Genomic DNA, 17981 nt, shown 5'->3' on the forward strand with positions numbered 1-17981 from the left:
TCATGATATAAGTTGTTAATAAATAAGGAGAAAGATGTAATGCTTTTCAAGGATTTGCAGTTGTACTGGGGACCAAACCCTATACCACAATATTTAATATATTATTGCTATTTCTGTTATCCATGAATAATGCAGGTAGAAAGAATATTTTTGGTTTCCATAAAGAGATGACCATATTTTATATCTGCTCATAAAACTGACTTTAATGTTCCTGAATTTTAAGGTATTACTCAGTTTACTGGTCAATTTTATCTGCCTTGGTGGAATATTATTTTTTATAACTAAAAGGGTAAAGTCAAGTCTAGATAATTGCATATGTAACTGTTTCAATGAAATAATAGTTTATATTTTAGTATTCATCATGTTTTCTAGGTAGTTTTTTACCACAGTGGAGTAAGTTTGTATTTGTGAAGTATTTTTAAGCTCAATAAAAGTATAATCCAAAATACAGCACCATCAATGATTTATACAGTATAGAAAAATACAGCTCAGATATTTTGTAGCATTCTCTTTTCCAGTGTCAAGAGTGGAAGTAAATGTGAAGATATATTGAAAAGAGGGTAGCACATGTGTGTGTGTGTGTGTGTGTGTGTGCGCATAAAAGAGTACATGCACACACTCATATGGGTACTTGTATATGTATAGAAAAAGGGTAGTGTATTCGTTATCTATTGTAACAGATTGCCCTCAAACCTAGTGGATTAAAGTAATAACCATTCACAAGCTGATGATTCTGCAATTTAAGCTAGGTTTAGCTGATTATTTTCTGCTGATCTTGCCTGGAGTCACCCCTGTGCCTGTCATCATCTAGTGGGTTAGTTGTGGTGGGCTGGCCCATGATAGCATCATTTAACTCTTGACAGAGGCTGCTTGGTTTTTCTTTGTGTAGTTTCTTCAGCAGGATAGTCTGAATGTCTTACATGTTGGTGGTAGTATTTCAAAAGAACATGCCCAATGTTTTAGCACATCTTAAGCTTATTCTTGTGTCATATTTGCTATATCTTCTGGCCAAAGCAAGGCATATAGACATACTGAGCATCATTGTGGGAGAGAAAGATGTGGATACCAGGTGAGGTGATTCATTTGGGAGTGTAGTTGTGATTGTAAGCTCTCCCTCCAAAATGTTATGCTGAAAAGGTGACCTTTTTTTTATTATCACAGATCAAATAGACCTATATTGTATGTTTCACAACTTTTTATAGCTTATTTAAAGTATTACTATGTTTAATGTTCTTTGCTATGAATTTTAAACAATTATAATTGTTTTCCTAAGATGTCATAGCCTTACAAGAGGGTAGGGAATGTATAGGGAAGCTACATTCCATACATACAGAAACAGTACCATCAATGCTTTATCATGCTTAAGAGAATGTTGGTTGAAAGCAGGAATTTTAATTGCCAACCCTGCCATTTGCTCTCTTGGACAAATGCTAAACCTCTCTGTCTCTATTTCCTCAATGATTATCAATAATCATTGATAGCAAGAATTTGAAGGATATTTGTATACCTTTTCCATGACAGACTCACATTAAACCCTGAAAAACATGGTCTAGTATTACTATTTAATAATAGTAGAGAAAAATTTCCCTGTGTATCCTTCCTAGATTCTTCAATTATTCTTCATCCAAATATCTGATCATTCTTTTCTTTACTAATTTAAAAATAATTGTAATTATTATATATTACATGCAGACACCACCACCACAAAAGACAAGTAGTTATATCTCCAGTAGGCTCCATTTCCAAGTGATCTGTTGGCTTCATACAATTTATTCTCCTAACATTTCCCCCCTGAAATGAATTGACCTAACTTGGGGATCATAACAATTTTATAGATACTTGTGTATTGCAATCTCTTTTATAAAGCCCAAGGTGGCAGATTTAATGGAAACATCTGAGGATTTGGGATCAAGGAGACCTGGGTGGAAATCCAACCACTGTCACTTATAGCTACGTGACTCTGAATTTCAGTTTTTCATCTGTAAAATGGGGCTAATAATACAGCCTTAGAAAAGGTGTGAAAATTCAAAGTGATAATGTTTATAAAATGCTGAGCACATGCCTAGGCTGAATAAATGGTAGTCCTTACAAATAAATTTAAATGTACTTTTGCAGGGTTATATGGATTCATTATCTAATCACAGTCTAAAAATCGAGCCTTATGACACCTTGGTGTATGAAAATATTTCTGCTGCCAAAGCTATCACTGTAAGTTTTAATCAAAGATTCCAGATAACTGTGATTACTTTGCATTTCTGTGTCAAGATTGCCTGAGGACATATCCAAGAACAAATAGCCTACTGTCGGATGGAAATACAGAAACAGACTTTGGAATGCTAGCATGCAGCTAGCTCACCATGACTGTTTCTGAAACACTTCAAAATTACTCCAAAAAACATAAAAGACAGAAGGAAACATCGGGGAATATTTATGGAAAATAATCAAGAGAAGATAAATTAGCTTTAGAAATGTTCTATAATAATTTTCAACTTATATGCTTTTTCAAATGAATATAATCATTTTAGAATTTCAAGGAAAACTATACAAAGCAAAACAAATATCTAAGCACAAATTGAACAAAACCCACTCCTTCCCCTACCCTGAAGACATGACCTAATTATGGTCAACCTACTTTAAAGTGGCATTAACTCTATAGCCTTCAGGTTAGTATTTAGTAAACTACATTTTCACTTCAATTCATTCAATCCCAGTAGACTCATAGCTTTAAATATCTTTTTAGAAACTCAGGATTCTGGAGGGCCATGGTATAGTAGAGATCAAAGATATATTTGCCTTACCAACCAATTTCAGTCAGGTTCTTGGTTCCCTTTGGCTGACCTGGAAGCTTGGGAATGCAGCCTGTAGGGGTTAGCACCTCTTAGATATAGAGCTGAACAGAGGAAGGGTCTAGTTGCAGAATCAAATGGGATGATCAGGGTATGTTTTATTGTGAAGGAGGGCAAAAAATGGAAAGAAGTCAGGAAACAACTATATCGACATCCAAGAGCAGATGGAAGGGGAAGGGGCAGTAGGTACAAAATGCCTAAGGGGAATGTGTTTGGCAAATTCTATCATGGGAAGAGGCCAGTTCAGCCGAAATGGAATAAGTTAGGAGGTAGTGGTAGGAGGGAGGGTCAGAGGGCCAACCTTCGAGATCTATGGGTCATTATGAGGGTTTGGGATTTGCTGTGTGGAAAATGGAGAGAGAGCCTTTGTAGGGTTTTGCAGAAGGTGACATTGCATGGCCGAGGTTTTAAAAAGATCCATCTGGCTACTGAATGGGAAATAATCCATGAGGATGGAGTTGGGGGAGGTGAGTGTAGAAGCCCATTAACCAAGTAGACGGCTTTCATAGTAATCCTGGGGATGGTAATAGTAGAGATCGTCAGAAGTGCTGTATCCTCAATATACAGACCAGGATGGTAATAGTAGAGATGGTCAGAAGTGTTGTATCCTCAATATATTTTGAAAGTAGAGCCAACAGGATATCCTAATAGAAACTAACAAGGACTTTTCAGCATGTCAATTTCATTTTAGTGTTGTGAATCACTTATTCCAAATTTCTAATAATTAGCTGAGCAAACAATTATAATCCCTCCCAGCTGCTCAAGGCAGCAAACTGAATCATGCAGTGATGCATTTGACCTTCCAGACACACTGGGACTGAGGCAGAAAGGGTAGGGGAAGACAGGGTTTGAACACCGACATTATTTTGTACAGTAACTCCCTAGGTAAGGGAGGAACAGCTTCCCAGACAATGAGATAGTGATAGCTGACAAAGGAGGGTCTCAGCGGATGAGAATGAGAGATTGGGGTTTAAGGTACTTTGTGTCCCCCTGAAGCCTTTTATTTATTCCTATCCTAGTTTATAAGATCTTACTCTTTCTTCTTCAATACCATAACTTCCTTAAAAGGTACCTGGTGAGGCTATGAACTTCAAACTATAGAAGTGATCCCTTTCTGTATAGTCTTGAGGCTGTGAACTTCAGTGGACATAATTCAACACATTGCTTGCCTAAACCGTAAGTGTGGTTTTTGGTCACTTTGGCTCTGATGTTTTAGGACTTAAATTTATTAGTATCTTCAGAGGAAGTCTCTAGGTGTCCGTTTATTCCTTTAGCCAAATGTTTAGGGATATAAGCTTGTCATTTTCTCCTTAATCTGTTTTTTTAAGACTTTATTCATTTATTCATGAGAGACACACAGAGAGAGGCAGAGACATAGGCATAGGGAGAAGCAGGCTCCCTGCAGGGTGCCTGATGCAGGACTTGATCTCAGGATCCTAGGATCAGGACCTGATCCAAAGGCAGACACTCAACTACTGAGCCACACGGGCATCCCTCTCTTTAATCTGCTTAGTGTCACTAAAAAGAGTGGCAACAGCGGGTCTTGACTCTCACAATTTCTTTGTTGCAGTGTGGCCTTCCATATCCTGCCCTCAATGTTGTGCCCCCCCCCCCCAGACTCCTTTATGTTCCCCAGGTTTTCTGGTTGCAGACAACAACACCAAATCTGATTGACTAAGCTGAAAATGGACTTATTGGAAGGTAGCTCATAGAACTGACGGAAGCACAGGAGGATGAAATTTAGGAATAGCAACAAGTAGGTCCACCTGGAATAGGCAGTGCAGCGTGGGTCATGCCTCGGAGCAGCCTGCTTGATCACTGCTGGAGGCTTCCACCCTCTGCCTGCTAATTGGAGCTGATATGGCTCTGGTCTGGGCCTCTTCCCCAGACTCTAATCACTGAATATTTGCTTCACTGTTGCAAGAGCTTCTGCCCCTTGGGAGCATCTATTTGGCTTATTCTAGGTTACATGTCTTTGATTTAACTGTCTGAAGGCATGGAGAGGGAGTTCTTGGAAATCAGGGAGGTAAACTTCCTTCACAATATACCATGGGGGATTTTCTTCCAGAAGAAAATATTCTGATGCTGAATAGCAAAACATGGCAAATGCCATATTAAACAAAATAATGCAACTGGAAACATTGGAAAAGAAATACATTTGCATAGAAATACATAATGATTTGCATATACCTTGCATTTGGCCTAATGGACTCACTCCATGCTCTAGCCTCAGATATTTTTCTATTTAAAATGTTAATACTGTTAACTTGGAAATTTCTCCTTTTTAAAAAACTAACTTTTGTGAATTCTTCCCTATTTATCATTCCTTTCCTCTTCTTATTCAATTTCTATTTCTTCTAGTGCACAAACATCCTTTTTTTCTTTTCCTCTTTTTTTGCCTTTTTTAGTATTGACTTTATATTCTATTTTCTCCTACCTATTAGAGAAAAAAAAATCTCCCTTTTCTTTCTTCTCTTATGATAAGAAATTGATGGTTACAACCTAAGCAAAGTCATGTAGGTTCTGTTTATTTTCAACCCCATATCATTAGCTCCTCCCCCCCCCCCCCCCCCCCCGCTCCAAGACCCTAACCACCATCACTTTCAGTTTTCTACTATTTCTTAAGATATCCAAGGCCCCAACTATGCCAAAGTATAATAGCTTAGGGTGTGTCCTCTATAGTCAAACTGTTGTTATCAATTACATTATATAATAATAATGCCTACTTCACTGACTTGTTTACAAGTTTAAATGAGTTATTACTTTTATGGGTTTACAACAGTATCTGCACATATTAAGCACAGTGCAGGTGTGAAGCTATCCTTATCGTTACTGTTTTCTGTATTAAAGTATATCTATTCCTTTACCCATTATTCTAGGACTCTTCTTATTTCTAAAGTGTTAAGATCATGTAATCAGAATAATGTGTTCATGGATTTAAATGGTTTAAGATATGATCTCAATCCAGCCAACAGATCTCTCTTTCAGCATGAGGTTTATAGAGCTACAAATGCCTTAACCAAAAGAAGTGTTAATGTCTTTTTGGCACCCTGGTGAAGGTGTCTGTTTAGAAAAGGAGCCTCTGAGCCTTTTGATATTCAGTGTAGGTAACACCTCAACTTTAATGTCTAGAGTTTCCTTTCTAATTAGATCTTTTACACCATGAGGTATTTCCCCCTCCCCAGACTCTAACATTTTATTTTGAAATTTTTCAGAGTACAACAAAGTTGAATGAATTTCACAGTGAATGCTCTTATTTCTACTGTAGATTCCTAGAACTACAGTGTCATTTTTTCCCCCTATTACGTGTATCACTAGATTTAGTTGTGGTAGGGAAGCAATGTAGAAAGTGCAAAGAACATGGGCTTTACATTCATAGGCCTGCATTTGAGTCCTTTTTCCTGACTTAGAGCTATGATAGTAGGGTTTATTTCTTAAAATCCTTGAGTTTAGTTTATCTGTAAAATGTGAACACTGACTTTGAGTTGTTGCTTTGAAGATCAAATGGCATAGCATAGATGTGTTATAGACACTAAATAAATGTTAATTCTCTTGTTATGTTTGTATTTTTTACATTGTTTGTTGTAGTCATTTTTAAAATAATTACATTTCAGACCTTTGTGTAGTGATTTCCATCAAATCTATAAAAGAAATCTGCACAACTGATTTAAACAACTACATTGGAAACTAAATGTTGTGATAACTTATTGTGGGCCAATCCATTTTGATTATATACTTTCATGACCTTTAGGTGTTCTGTTTAGCTTTGCGGGGCTTTTCCTGTCATTTCAAGTGAGAATTTTATTGCTTAAACCCCTCTCTTTCATTTTCTTGGCACAAGATCGGCATTTCTTTCTTTGCTTTGAAACATATTGCCTTTGTTAATTTTTGCCTTTGGTGTATCCCTTATCTCTGTGACCTTTCCCAAATCTTTTATTTCTGCTTAGATTTTTTTATTTCTGTGTGTGTAATCCAGGCTTGTTAGTACCTGAATGCTTATTTTCCTCCAAATTCCATTGCTCTTTTTTTGCCCTATTTCTTCTTCTTTGTGGTATTTCTGATCTTATTCATGAATTCTGCAATCAGGAAACACTTATGTTATTTTTCTGCTTGGCTCCTTTTTCCATATGATGTGGACATCTCTTCCATTAATCAAGCTACTTCTTGTGCATTTTCATATGTTATTCTTACTGGTTTTGTAGCATTGTAATGCCATTCTTTTTTTCCTTCCATGTTTTCAAGCTACATTATTGAAAGATACTTTTATCAGTGAAAGTGATTTAATTTTTCTTGTTATTTATACCATTTTAATATGCTACCGCATTTACCTAATCTGATCTTAACCTAAACCAATCTACTTTGGAATTTTCTCTACATAAAATATTTCAGAAACAAACAGTTTAGTTCAAACAACTGTTTAGTAAGCTATCATTATTATTAGGTCAGTGTTTTTAATTTAACTTTTAACACACTTCATTAAAAGATGGCATACTATTCTAATGGATATGGTAGTTTATATTTCCATTTCTCCATATACCTCATACATATTTTAGTCATAAGTGGTGATAGATATTTAGCCTGTAGTGGTCAACCAAATAAGCATTGTTAAAATTCTAATTATTTGACACCTTTAATTGTAAGAAACAGCTGTGAATAAAAAGTAAACAATAAAACCCACATTTAAGAAATGCAAAAAATACAATAGAAAATGTAAAGATGAAAAGGTACCAGGCCCAGCAAAGTCCTCCAACCCCAGGGCCTTATTCTTTCCTGGCTCTTCACTGTGAGAACCTGGTGGGGTTTTGGAAGTAAAACCCACCATGTTGGGGGGTCTTTCTAAGACTTTGGCTCTGAAGAGTTTCTCACTTTCATTCTAGTCTATACTCAATTTCCAAAATTATCATTTAATTACCACTTAATCCTGCTAGTTTGTGTTCCTGTGGCTTCTTCTTCAGGTAAAAAGATTGTGCTGTGATTTTCTATATTCACTTTCTCTACAGATTTTAGGGGTGGTGATTTGCCCTTCAAACCTCCACTGGGTCCAAAAAAAGTAATTTATTTTCAGTTTCCACAGCTTTTTTTTTTTTCTTGTTATGAGGATGGGAATGGAAAAGATATGAATAGCAAATAAATACATGCAATTCTAAATATCATTTGTAATTAAGAAAACGCAAATTAAATCCACAATGGATACCACTACACACCTGCTAGAATGGTTGAAATACAAAAGTAAAACTGCTAGTACTCAGTACTAGGAAAGATAGAGCAACTGGAATGTCCATGAAGTTTAAACATGTGCTTACCATAAGGTCTAGCATTATCACTCTTAGGTAGCTTAAAAGGAATGAAATATCTGTACCCTAATGTTTATAGCAGTTTTATTTGTAATAGCTCCCAACTGGTAACTAAAATGTCTAGCAGCTGGTGCATGTATATACCAACTGTGATCCCTCAATAAAATGGAATGCTGCTCAGCCATAAAATGAAATGGACTATTGATACAAGCAATGGCATGGATGAATCAAATCTCACAGATATTGTGTCATGTGAGCAAAACAAAACAAAGAAACCCCTCAGTTCCAAATGGCTATCAATTCAATGATTCCATTTGTATAACATTCTGGAAAAGACAAAAGAATAGGAGATAAAACAGATCAGTTGTTCAGGTAACAGGTGTAAAAGGACGTCTTGGCCTGGTATAATAAAAATAACATATCCTAGGTGGCTTGAACACAACAGAAATTTATTTCTCACAGTTGTAAAAGCTAGAGAGTCCAAGATCAGAAAGATTCAGTATCTGGTGAGAGCCCAGTTTCTGGTTCATAGATGGCAATCTTTTTGTTGTTCCTTCACATGGTGGTAGAGCTCTGTGGGGTCTCTTTTATTAGAGTACTGCTTTCAAAAAAAAATTTCCACTTTCATGGCCTTAGCACCCATCTCCTAATACCGTCACACTGGGTATTAGGTTTTAACATACGAATTCAGAGAGTGAGGGATACAAACATTCAATCTGTAGAGGGGAGTACTTAACTACAAAGAGGCACCAGATGATTTTATGGAGTGGTGGGGCTTGTCTTGTTTGTTGGGTTTTGATAAGGTTACATGATTCTATGCAATTACCAGAACCCATAGAACTGAACACTAAAAAGTGTAAAGTCTGTTGTTTATGTAAATTGTGCATCAATAAATTTTTAAAAAGTCAATAGACAATCTATGAAATTAAAATTCAAGAGTTAGCAAAAAATATTAGCATCATATTCTAAAAAAAATATACATCATATTCTACTTTTATTTTTAATTTTCTAAGTATTGCCCTTAGGGCAAAACATTTGGTACATATTAATTCATTAGGGTTTTTTTTTTCACATTTTATAATGCCATCTACTTTCATATTTAAAGAGATAATATTTACTAAATAACTTAAAATAGCATATAAAGTTCTCTTTATATTTATTTATTTAGTTTTAAAGATTTTATTTATTTATTCTCACACACACACACACACACACACACACACACACACACACACACAGAAGCAGGCTCCATGCAGGGAGCCCGACGTGGGACTCGATCCCGGTTCTCCAGGATCACGCCCTGAGCTGCAGGCGGCTTTAAACTGCTGCGCCACCAGGACTGCCCCTCTTTATATTTATTAATGGGATTTTTAGTCAATATCTTTTTGTAAGTTTGTTTATTTATTTACATAATCTCTATACCCATGTGGGGCTTGAACTAATGACTCAAGATCAAGAATTGCATGCTCCTCCAACTGAGGCAGCCAGGAGCCCCTAATCAATATCTTTTCATGAATATTATCTGCTATCTTATACTATATCTGAACAATAATGATGGCATTATATGGTTCTCAAACTTTATAATTTCAAATTAACCATAAAACTAGATGTGCTTTATTCTAGGTGCCCACTATCTGCCAGTTTAAGAATGCATATCCATTTATTTTGCTTCCACTTTTTGATTTGTGAAGCATAATTTTAGTGGTTCATGTGTAGAATCTTTTAATCACAGTTCTTACCTACAGATCTGGGAGAGCACTTAGAAGTTGGTTGGACTTACTCATTTAGTGTTTCAACTCCTGAAGTTAATGATCTGATGATGAATCTTTCTTTAGGGACAAAAGTGCATATTATCTATAATGTAGTTAAGAATTACAGCAACTTGCATGTTCCTTTTTCTATGATTTTGGGGTATTTTAAGAGTTTTACAAAGCTATATCTCCCAGTAATATAATCCAACAATTTCCTTTCATCTTGAGTGGTTTGATCATTGGTCAATTCTTCACCCATAGGTTTTGATGTAGAGACTAATTATCCTTACAATAAACTTAGCCAGTTATCATGACTTTCCTACTATAAAAATAAGACCGGTAGTAAAAAAACTACAGGGAATTATTTCTATAATTTGGAATATATAATCCCATTATATTTTAAGTTTCTAGTACCACAAACTAAATGGTTTAAGGAAAAGAAATTTATTGTCTCACAGTTCTAGAGGGTAGAAATCTAAGATCAAGGTATTGGCAGAGTCACACTCCACTTTGAAGGCTTCCTAAGAGGATCAGTAGCAGGCCTCCCTCCTAGTTTCTGGTGATTGCCATGGCTTGTGACCTCATAACTCTTATTTTCACAAAGTGTTCTCCCTGTGTCCATGTCTGTGTCCAAATTTCCTCTTTTATATGAATATCACTCATATTGAATTAGTGGCCCACTCTATTCCAGTAATGTCTCATTTTAAGAGATATTATAAGAGATATAACCATTATAAGAGATATATAACCCTTATAAGAGATATAACCATTATAAGTATAACCTATAATGGTACTATTAACAAATAAGATTATACCTTATTTGTTATACCTATAATGGTACTATTAACAAATAAGGTCACATTCTATGTTACTGGGGGTTAGGACCTCCACATGTGAATTTTGTAAGAGGATACAATTGAACATATATACCTATATTCATACTTGTAATTTGATGTCCAATGCCTGGGGCAGAGGTTTCAGCTAAGGACAGCCAACTCCTCTGACATATGATTTCCATAGTATGACTGCAGATGTTTGTAAAAACTAAGGAAAGGACATTAGAAACAGACCCATCCACTGATTTTAGTATTTAGAAGAGGTCTTTAAACTTCTTTTGTTATATTTAATTAATAAATAAGATACTTTGATTTTTGTCATTAAAGATATTATATTCCTATTTCTTTTTTTAAAAGCTTTTATTTTATTTACTAATAAGAGACAGAGATAGAGGCAGAAACACAGGCAGAGGGAGAAGTAAGATTGACGCGGAACTTGATTGTGGCTCTGCAGGATCACGCCCTAAGCCGAAGACAGGCGCTCAACCACTGAGCCACCCAGGCATCCCTATATTCCTATTTCTGTTTCTCTTTGAATTAAGCTGTTTTTGAAGCAATTACAGAGACAAATCAGACCTTTATGATTAAAGATCAGTAGCCATTGCTTATGTTTCAGCTTTTTCTTTGTCTCAATAAAATGATGAAAAAGATTAATTTATACCTTTAAAAGATTCTTCTGCAACAGAATAGTTTGCTTTGCCCAAACCTCTTATCCTTCCATGCAGTTATTATTATTAGCTTAAATCTTTTCTCCTATCTTGTTTTCACAGCATGATGCAGCCTTAGTCCTTGACTACAAAGTTTTGATGAAAAACTATATAGGAAAGGGAATTTAGGAAGGCCCATGTGCCAGATATAAAATGTCAACAAGCGTTTGTTCCTCTTGCTTTGGTTATAATTTTTCAGGCAGTGTGCTGAGTGCTACTTACTGCTTTATTTTCCTTTGATTTATTTTCATATACAATAGACATTATTTTCTCTATTTTTTCTCTTCGGATAGTATTTAGAAATGACATTGTTTCTCTACTTATCCTTCTTTTCTCAGAATTTTTAAAATGTTCCCTTATTATTTATGTTGTTATTCTCTATCCTTTTCCTTCTTTTTCTTCTTTTCAGACTTTTTGAACTCTTCAGGTGAAACTGAACTCTGCTTTTGGTGACAATGTAACTTCATAGACAAGAATGATTACTCTCTCTGTTAGATCAAAATTGAGGGTTAAGGTAAGCTATTTTCAGAAACTAGGCACAAACAGGATCTTTTTGCTGTTTTAGGTCTGGCCCTCAGGTAGCCATGAAGTCACTAAAGGTCATTCAACTGAAATAGAGTCCTCTCTGGGGAGTCACTGCTCCTGACATTCAATTAGGTTATTCAGTGTGTCCACCCTGCAAAGAGAAGCTTTGTATTGCTTCTGTGTAAAACAGTAAAAGTAAATGAAAGCTGGTATACTTGAAGATTCTGTTTTTAAACAAAAACCAGTATAGGCCTTTAATTTCCAGGAGAACAAGAACCATGCAATTTCTAATTTAATGTGGCACCTAAACCATTGTATTGTGAACATTCTCTAAGGACCAATTGTTTCTTGAATTCATATCTTTCTAGACCATTGGATTCCTCATTCATGTAGACTTAGCAGAAATCCACTGTGAGGTTCTTTATTCAAGATCCTCCCTAGCTTATAAGACTTGGTTTAAAAAACAAACAGAAATATTGCATTGCTGGGGATTTACCCCAAAGATACAGATGCAATGAAACACTGGGACACCTGCATCTCAATGTTTATAGCAGCAATGTCCACAATAGCCAAACTGTGGACGGAGCCTCGGTGTCCATTGAAAGATGAATGGATAAAGAAGATGTGGTCTATGTATACGATGGAATATTACTCAGCCATTAGAAACGACAAATACCCACCATTTTCTTCGAGGTGGGTGCAACTGGAGGGTATTATGCTGAGTGAAGTAAGTCAATTGGAGAAGGACAAACCTTATATGGTCTCATTGATTTGGGGAATATAAAAAATAGTGAAAGGGAATAAAGAGGAAAGGAGAAAAAATGAGCGGGAAATATCAGAAAGGGAGACAGAACATAAAGACTCCTAACTCTGGGAAACGAACTAGGGGTGGTGGAAGGGGAGGTGGGCGGGGGGTGGGGGTGACTGGGTGACGGGCACTGAGGGGGGCACTTGATGGGATGAACACTGGGTGTTATTCTATATGTTGGCAAATTGAACACCAATAAAAAATAAATTTATAAAAAATAAATAAATAAAATTGCAAAAAAAAGAAATATTGAAGTGTTAATGAAGATTTCCTGTAGTCATGAAGAAATCATGAAGAATATCCTCATTCTCAAGAAGATCAAAGAGGCACATGGAGTAGAGTAGAGGAACAGGTTTTTAAATCCTACTCTTGGAACATTGTGGCCTCATGAAGATGCTTCAGATGGTGAAGCAGCAAATTATTTACCACATAACAGTTAAAATTATAATTTCCCAAGGATCTTATTCATCAATTTATCATTTTATATAAATTATATATATATAATATTGAATATATATTAAGTTATATGTATATATGTAATTTATCTTACTTAAAATCCCATTATATAAAATGTCATTTGAAAAAATCAGGTAAGATTTTTTTTTTCAGGTAAGGATGTTTATATCATATGTACTTTAATATTTTGGTTATTAATAACAAAAAGTAAGTAGAGATGAGAGACAAATGTCTTCTATACTTCTTTTTTATTTTTTTAAGATTTTTTAAATTATTCATGAGAGACACAGAGATGGAGGCAGAGACATAGGCAGAGAGAGAAGCAGGCTCCCTGTGGGTGCTGCCTGATGTGGGACTTGATCCCAGGACTCTAGGATCACAACCTGATCCAAAGGCAGATGCTCTACCACTGAACCACCCAAGTCCCCTAGATTTCTTTTTTAAAGGAAAAAGAGTTTAACTCTATTCCTTCCCAACTAGATTGCAGGTTCCCTGAAGCATTTTTTTTAATTTTTTAAAATTTATTTATGATAGTCACAGAGAGAGAGAGAGAGAGAGAGGCAGAGACATAGGCAGAGGGAGAAGCAGGCCCCATGCACTGGGAGCCCGATGTGGGATTCGATCCTGGGTCTCTAGGATCGCGTCCTGAGCCAAAGGCAGGTGCCAAACCGCTGCGCCACCCAGGGATCCCTCCCTGAAGCATTTTTAAATGATTTTATTACTTAATTTATTGTTTTCTGATTTACTATGACGGTACATCATAGGCACTCCACAAATTCTTATTAAATGAGTAATGGAATAAATTGGTAAATGAGACAATAAGCAGACAAACTAACCAGTCTTTCTCTAAGACCCCCCAATACTGTTTTGTTATACCAAATCACCTTCCAACAACCTGACTTCGGACAAGATGGCCGACTTGGACATGAAAGAGTTATATTAGAATTGGGCTGAGTATAGCTTTCCCCTTCTTTCTTGGGAAGTTAGAAGTTCTATTCTTGTTCTGCCCTGATTCTGAGCAGCAATGACCTAGTATACATGGGATAGCAAGTAGGCCAGCAGATACTACCCTTTCATCTTGAGTCATAAAAGTTGGCATTTTGGATTTTTGACATTTAGCTAAGTCTTTGTGACAGCACTCTCCCTAGCTTCCTACATGACATGTGGGATGAAATCCGGTATAGCAAAGTTCCATATGATTTCTTGCTGCATGTGATATGCAATAATAGATTGGATGAGTAAATTTCTTTTTTTTTTTCACTATACATAGATGCAAAACTACAAATAGAGAAATAAAGAATGACATAATCATGTAACTGCCAAAGAGATATGCATTATATCAAGAGCCAGGTCAAAAATACAAGGAAACATATTTATACAATGTATTTTAGTATATTTTCCCTAATTTTTGGCTAGTAGCATGGAGGCTTAAAAATATGTATGTAACATGTGTAACATATTATATGAAAAATTTGACTTTCTGTTTCAATTCAACAATTATTTAACATAGCACTATGTATAAAATGAATATTAAAAATGGGACAAGAGGGTCACTTGGGTGGCTCAGTCAGTTAAGCATCCAACTCTTGATCTTGGCTCAGGTCATGATTTCAGCGTTGTGAGATTGAGCTCCACAATGCTTAAGATTATCTCTTTCACTCTGCCCCCACTCCCAAATTGCCCCAAAATGGGGCAAGATATGGACCTTGATTTCAAGAAGCCTATAGTGGAGTCTTGATAAGAACACAAATAATTATAATTAAGACAAAGTAAGTAAGAAAAGTACAAATAATTTAAATGGAGTTTAAAGAGCAGAAACTAATTCATGGAATTGAGATAATGAAAAGGATGGCTTTTAAGATGGACATGAAAAGATATGATTTTTGTTTAGTGGGGATAAAGGTATTGAAGAAAGAAGAGCATGAACAAAGCTGTGGCTATGGAAAGCAGTCTATATTTTGGAATAGCAAACAGTTAAATGCATCTGGATCCTAAGGCACACTTGGAGAAGTAGTAGGAAATGAAATTAGAAAGAAAGGGTGGTCTTACTGCATAAGGGCCTAAATATTAGGTGAAATACCCAGACACATTTAGTTGGAAAAGTGGTGCCCCTGAAAGAGTTTGAGGGAGAGAAGAGTAGGTTTGGCACAATGGTTTAAGAAATATGGTCTGACAGAAATTAGGCAGAGAGAGATAAAAGGGAAAATGAGTTCTGAAATTATTGTAATTCTCTAGTGCCTGGATTATTGAGAGGGGTTGGAGAAGGGTTACCTAGGGTTTAGATGGGGAAGAAATGGCACATTCAATTCAGATAATTTGAGGAGAGTTTAATAAAGGGACTATTTTCAAAGCTGTGAATAGCTGGGGGGATAGGGGGTGGGGAGGAATCACTAGGGATAAGTAATGCAATTATTTGGGACTTGTTAGAGCTAAGACCCTCACCATCTCTAGGTCTAAAATGATGTGGGGCAGAGAATTTATCAGATCTCATGGGAGAATTGTGTGGAGCAGAGAGCCTTTAGTAGAGAGGCAGAGCCAATCCATAGCAACCCCAGGGAAAATATCATCGCCTTATTCTCCCCTTTCCTTCTGGTTTCTTGGTAGAGCTCCCCATTGGCCAAACACAACTAGAAGCCAGAAGTCAAGAAAGCTTTTCAGGTCATTCACTTAGGTCTGATTCCCAGGGCACACAGCAGGGTAGAGAGTGATCTGGAGGGCAAATTAAAGCTATCCTGGATAGTTATGGACCAAGGTAGGGTACTTTAGGGGAGATGCCGCACAGAGAGTTGGAAATGGAATGCTGCAGGAAAGTTGAATTAAAGATGCGTTTTGAATTGCTGAAGTTATATGAATGGATGAGTTTATGGGGGAAAATGCATGAATAGGGAGAAAAAAATAGTAGATTCATAGAATAGAACTTTCAGGAAAAGCTATATTTAAAAGACTGGAGAACAAAGAGGAGATATCAAAGAAAATAAGGAAGAAAATAAAATAAGAACCAAATGATGGAGATGAAGGAAAGAGCCAGCATTGGGGAGGAAAAGGAGTCAGAGAAGAAGCCCAATACAAAACACAATTTTAAGAAGGGTTGAATAGACTATTATTGGCTCCTTGCTAACTTAGGGTAAATAGTTGGTTTTATCAATAAACCAAGTGGACTTCTGTTGTGTTTTGGATTTGGGGAAATAGGAAAGAGAATACAGTTATAGTGAATAAGTTGAGGCCAGGAACAAATAATCACATCCTTACTTTTCCATTTAATTCCATTTTCTTCAGCTAATCCTCTTGCTTCTTCTCTTTCTTCTTCCACCTTTGCATGTATTAACATCTATAATAGCCTAGACACTTTACCTACCTACTGTGTTCCATTTCAAAACAACAGAGTATGGTAGATATTATCTTCATCTTATGTGAAAGCAAGTTTGGTCATGTAAGTAAGGATTAGACTCATTTTATTTTTAATTTTTTATAAAGATTTTATTTATTTACTCATGAGAGACACACACAGAGAGAGGCAGAGACACAGGCAGAGGGAGAAGCAGGCTCCATGTAGGGAACCCGATGTGGGACTTGATCCTGGGTCTCCAGGATCAGGCCCTGGGCTGAAGGCAGATGCTCAACCACTGAGCCACTGAGGCATCCCTAGACTCATTTTAAAAACCAAAACTCTTAAACTCCAAAGCTGCATACTTTTTTTACAGTGATTGGCACATAGCAGTTATCATCTAGTTGAAAAAGGAATGAATGAAGTGTGGCATAGAATGCTGCTGAAGAGACCGGCCTTGCTATCAAATACAATGTGAACTCTATTAATAAAAATTGCTTTTAACTGCTCTGAGTATAATTACATCATGAAAATACTCCCCTTAGAGAAAGTTACTATATAAATATTGGATGAATCATGAGTATTTTCTACAATGCAAATGTTGGAATCAAATGAAATCTCTTGGTTGTAAGGTCCTTAGAGTAAAATATTTTTATTATGTTGTTGTTACTGATTTTGCCCCCAAGGAAATGGATGACATAATTCTAGATGCTTTATGATGTGCCACGTTCATCGTTCAGCTTACAGTATATAAATCAAGATATTGTCAATTACTCACAATGTGATCATAGTAAGTTTTTGTGAAATCAATGACATCCAAGAGTTCAGGCCAGGAGATAAAGCAGAATTCTGTGCAAATAAGGAAGGATGGGAGCTCTCTGACCTATGCCCTTCCTCAAAGGAAAAATGAAAGCACCCACAGTTCACCCTTATTGTGGTTGAAAAATCAGAACTGAGCAATCTGGTCTGTTCTTGAAATGTTTGCCTTAAATAAGAAGTGTCCATACTTTTTTAGTATCCCCGCCAACACAAATAACACTTAGTCTTTCATTCATGAACTTTTGCTACACTGTTAAGAGAATACCATCTGTCTACCATGTAACATTTAGTAATGATTTTTTTTGGTAGCAAATACATTGACATTACAGAAATTATTGGATAAATATCTTTACCATCTTTTAAAACTTTCAATTCGGCATGTACACAGATTTCCTTATTTTTTTTCTCCCTTTACTGTTTCTCCTTAGAAATTCCTTCAGTTGTGTGTAATTTTGCATAGTGCTGTCCTTAGACTACTTGGGACATACTGTAGATAATTAACATCTGCTCACACTTGTAGAGAAGTGACACATTTTATTTTCCTCCCAGTGCAATCAGAAAAGTGACACTCAGAAATGTTAAGTGATTTAACATTGAGGTAAGTATGGAATTAG

At 36.1% G+C, this 17981-nt stretch overlaps 1 protein-coding gene across 1 annotated transcript in view; it reads left to right on the forward strand.

Moving 5' to 3' along the window:
* GRIK2 (glutamate ionotropic receptor kainate type subunit 2) overlaps window positions 1–17981 on the forward strand; it is a 1061838-nt gene that overhangs the window by 202436 nt on the left and 841421 nt on the right. The window contains exon 5 of the mRNA XM_038554811.1: window positions 11844–11948. The gene's annotated coding sequence lies outside the window, so the exon portion shown is untranslated. The remainder of the gene's footprint in view (window positions 1–11843; window positions 11949–17981) is intronic.

The sequence above is a fragment of the Canis lupus genome, chromosome 12, assembly GCF_011100685.1.
Source record: "Canis lupus familiaris isolate Mischka breed German Shepherd chromosome 12, alternate assembly UU_Cfam_GSD_1.0, whole genome shotgun sequence".
In the NCBI taxonomy this organism is placed as follows: Eukaryota; Metazoa; Chordata; class Mammalia; order Carnivora; family Canidae; genus Canis; species Canis lupus.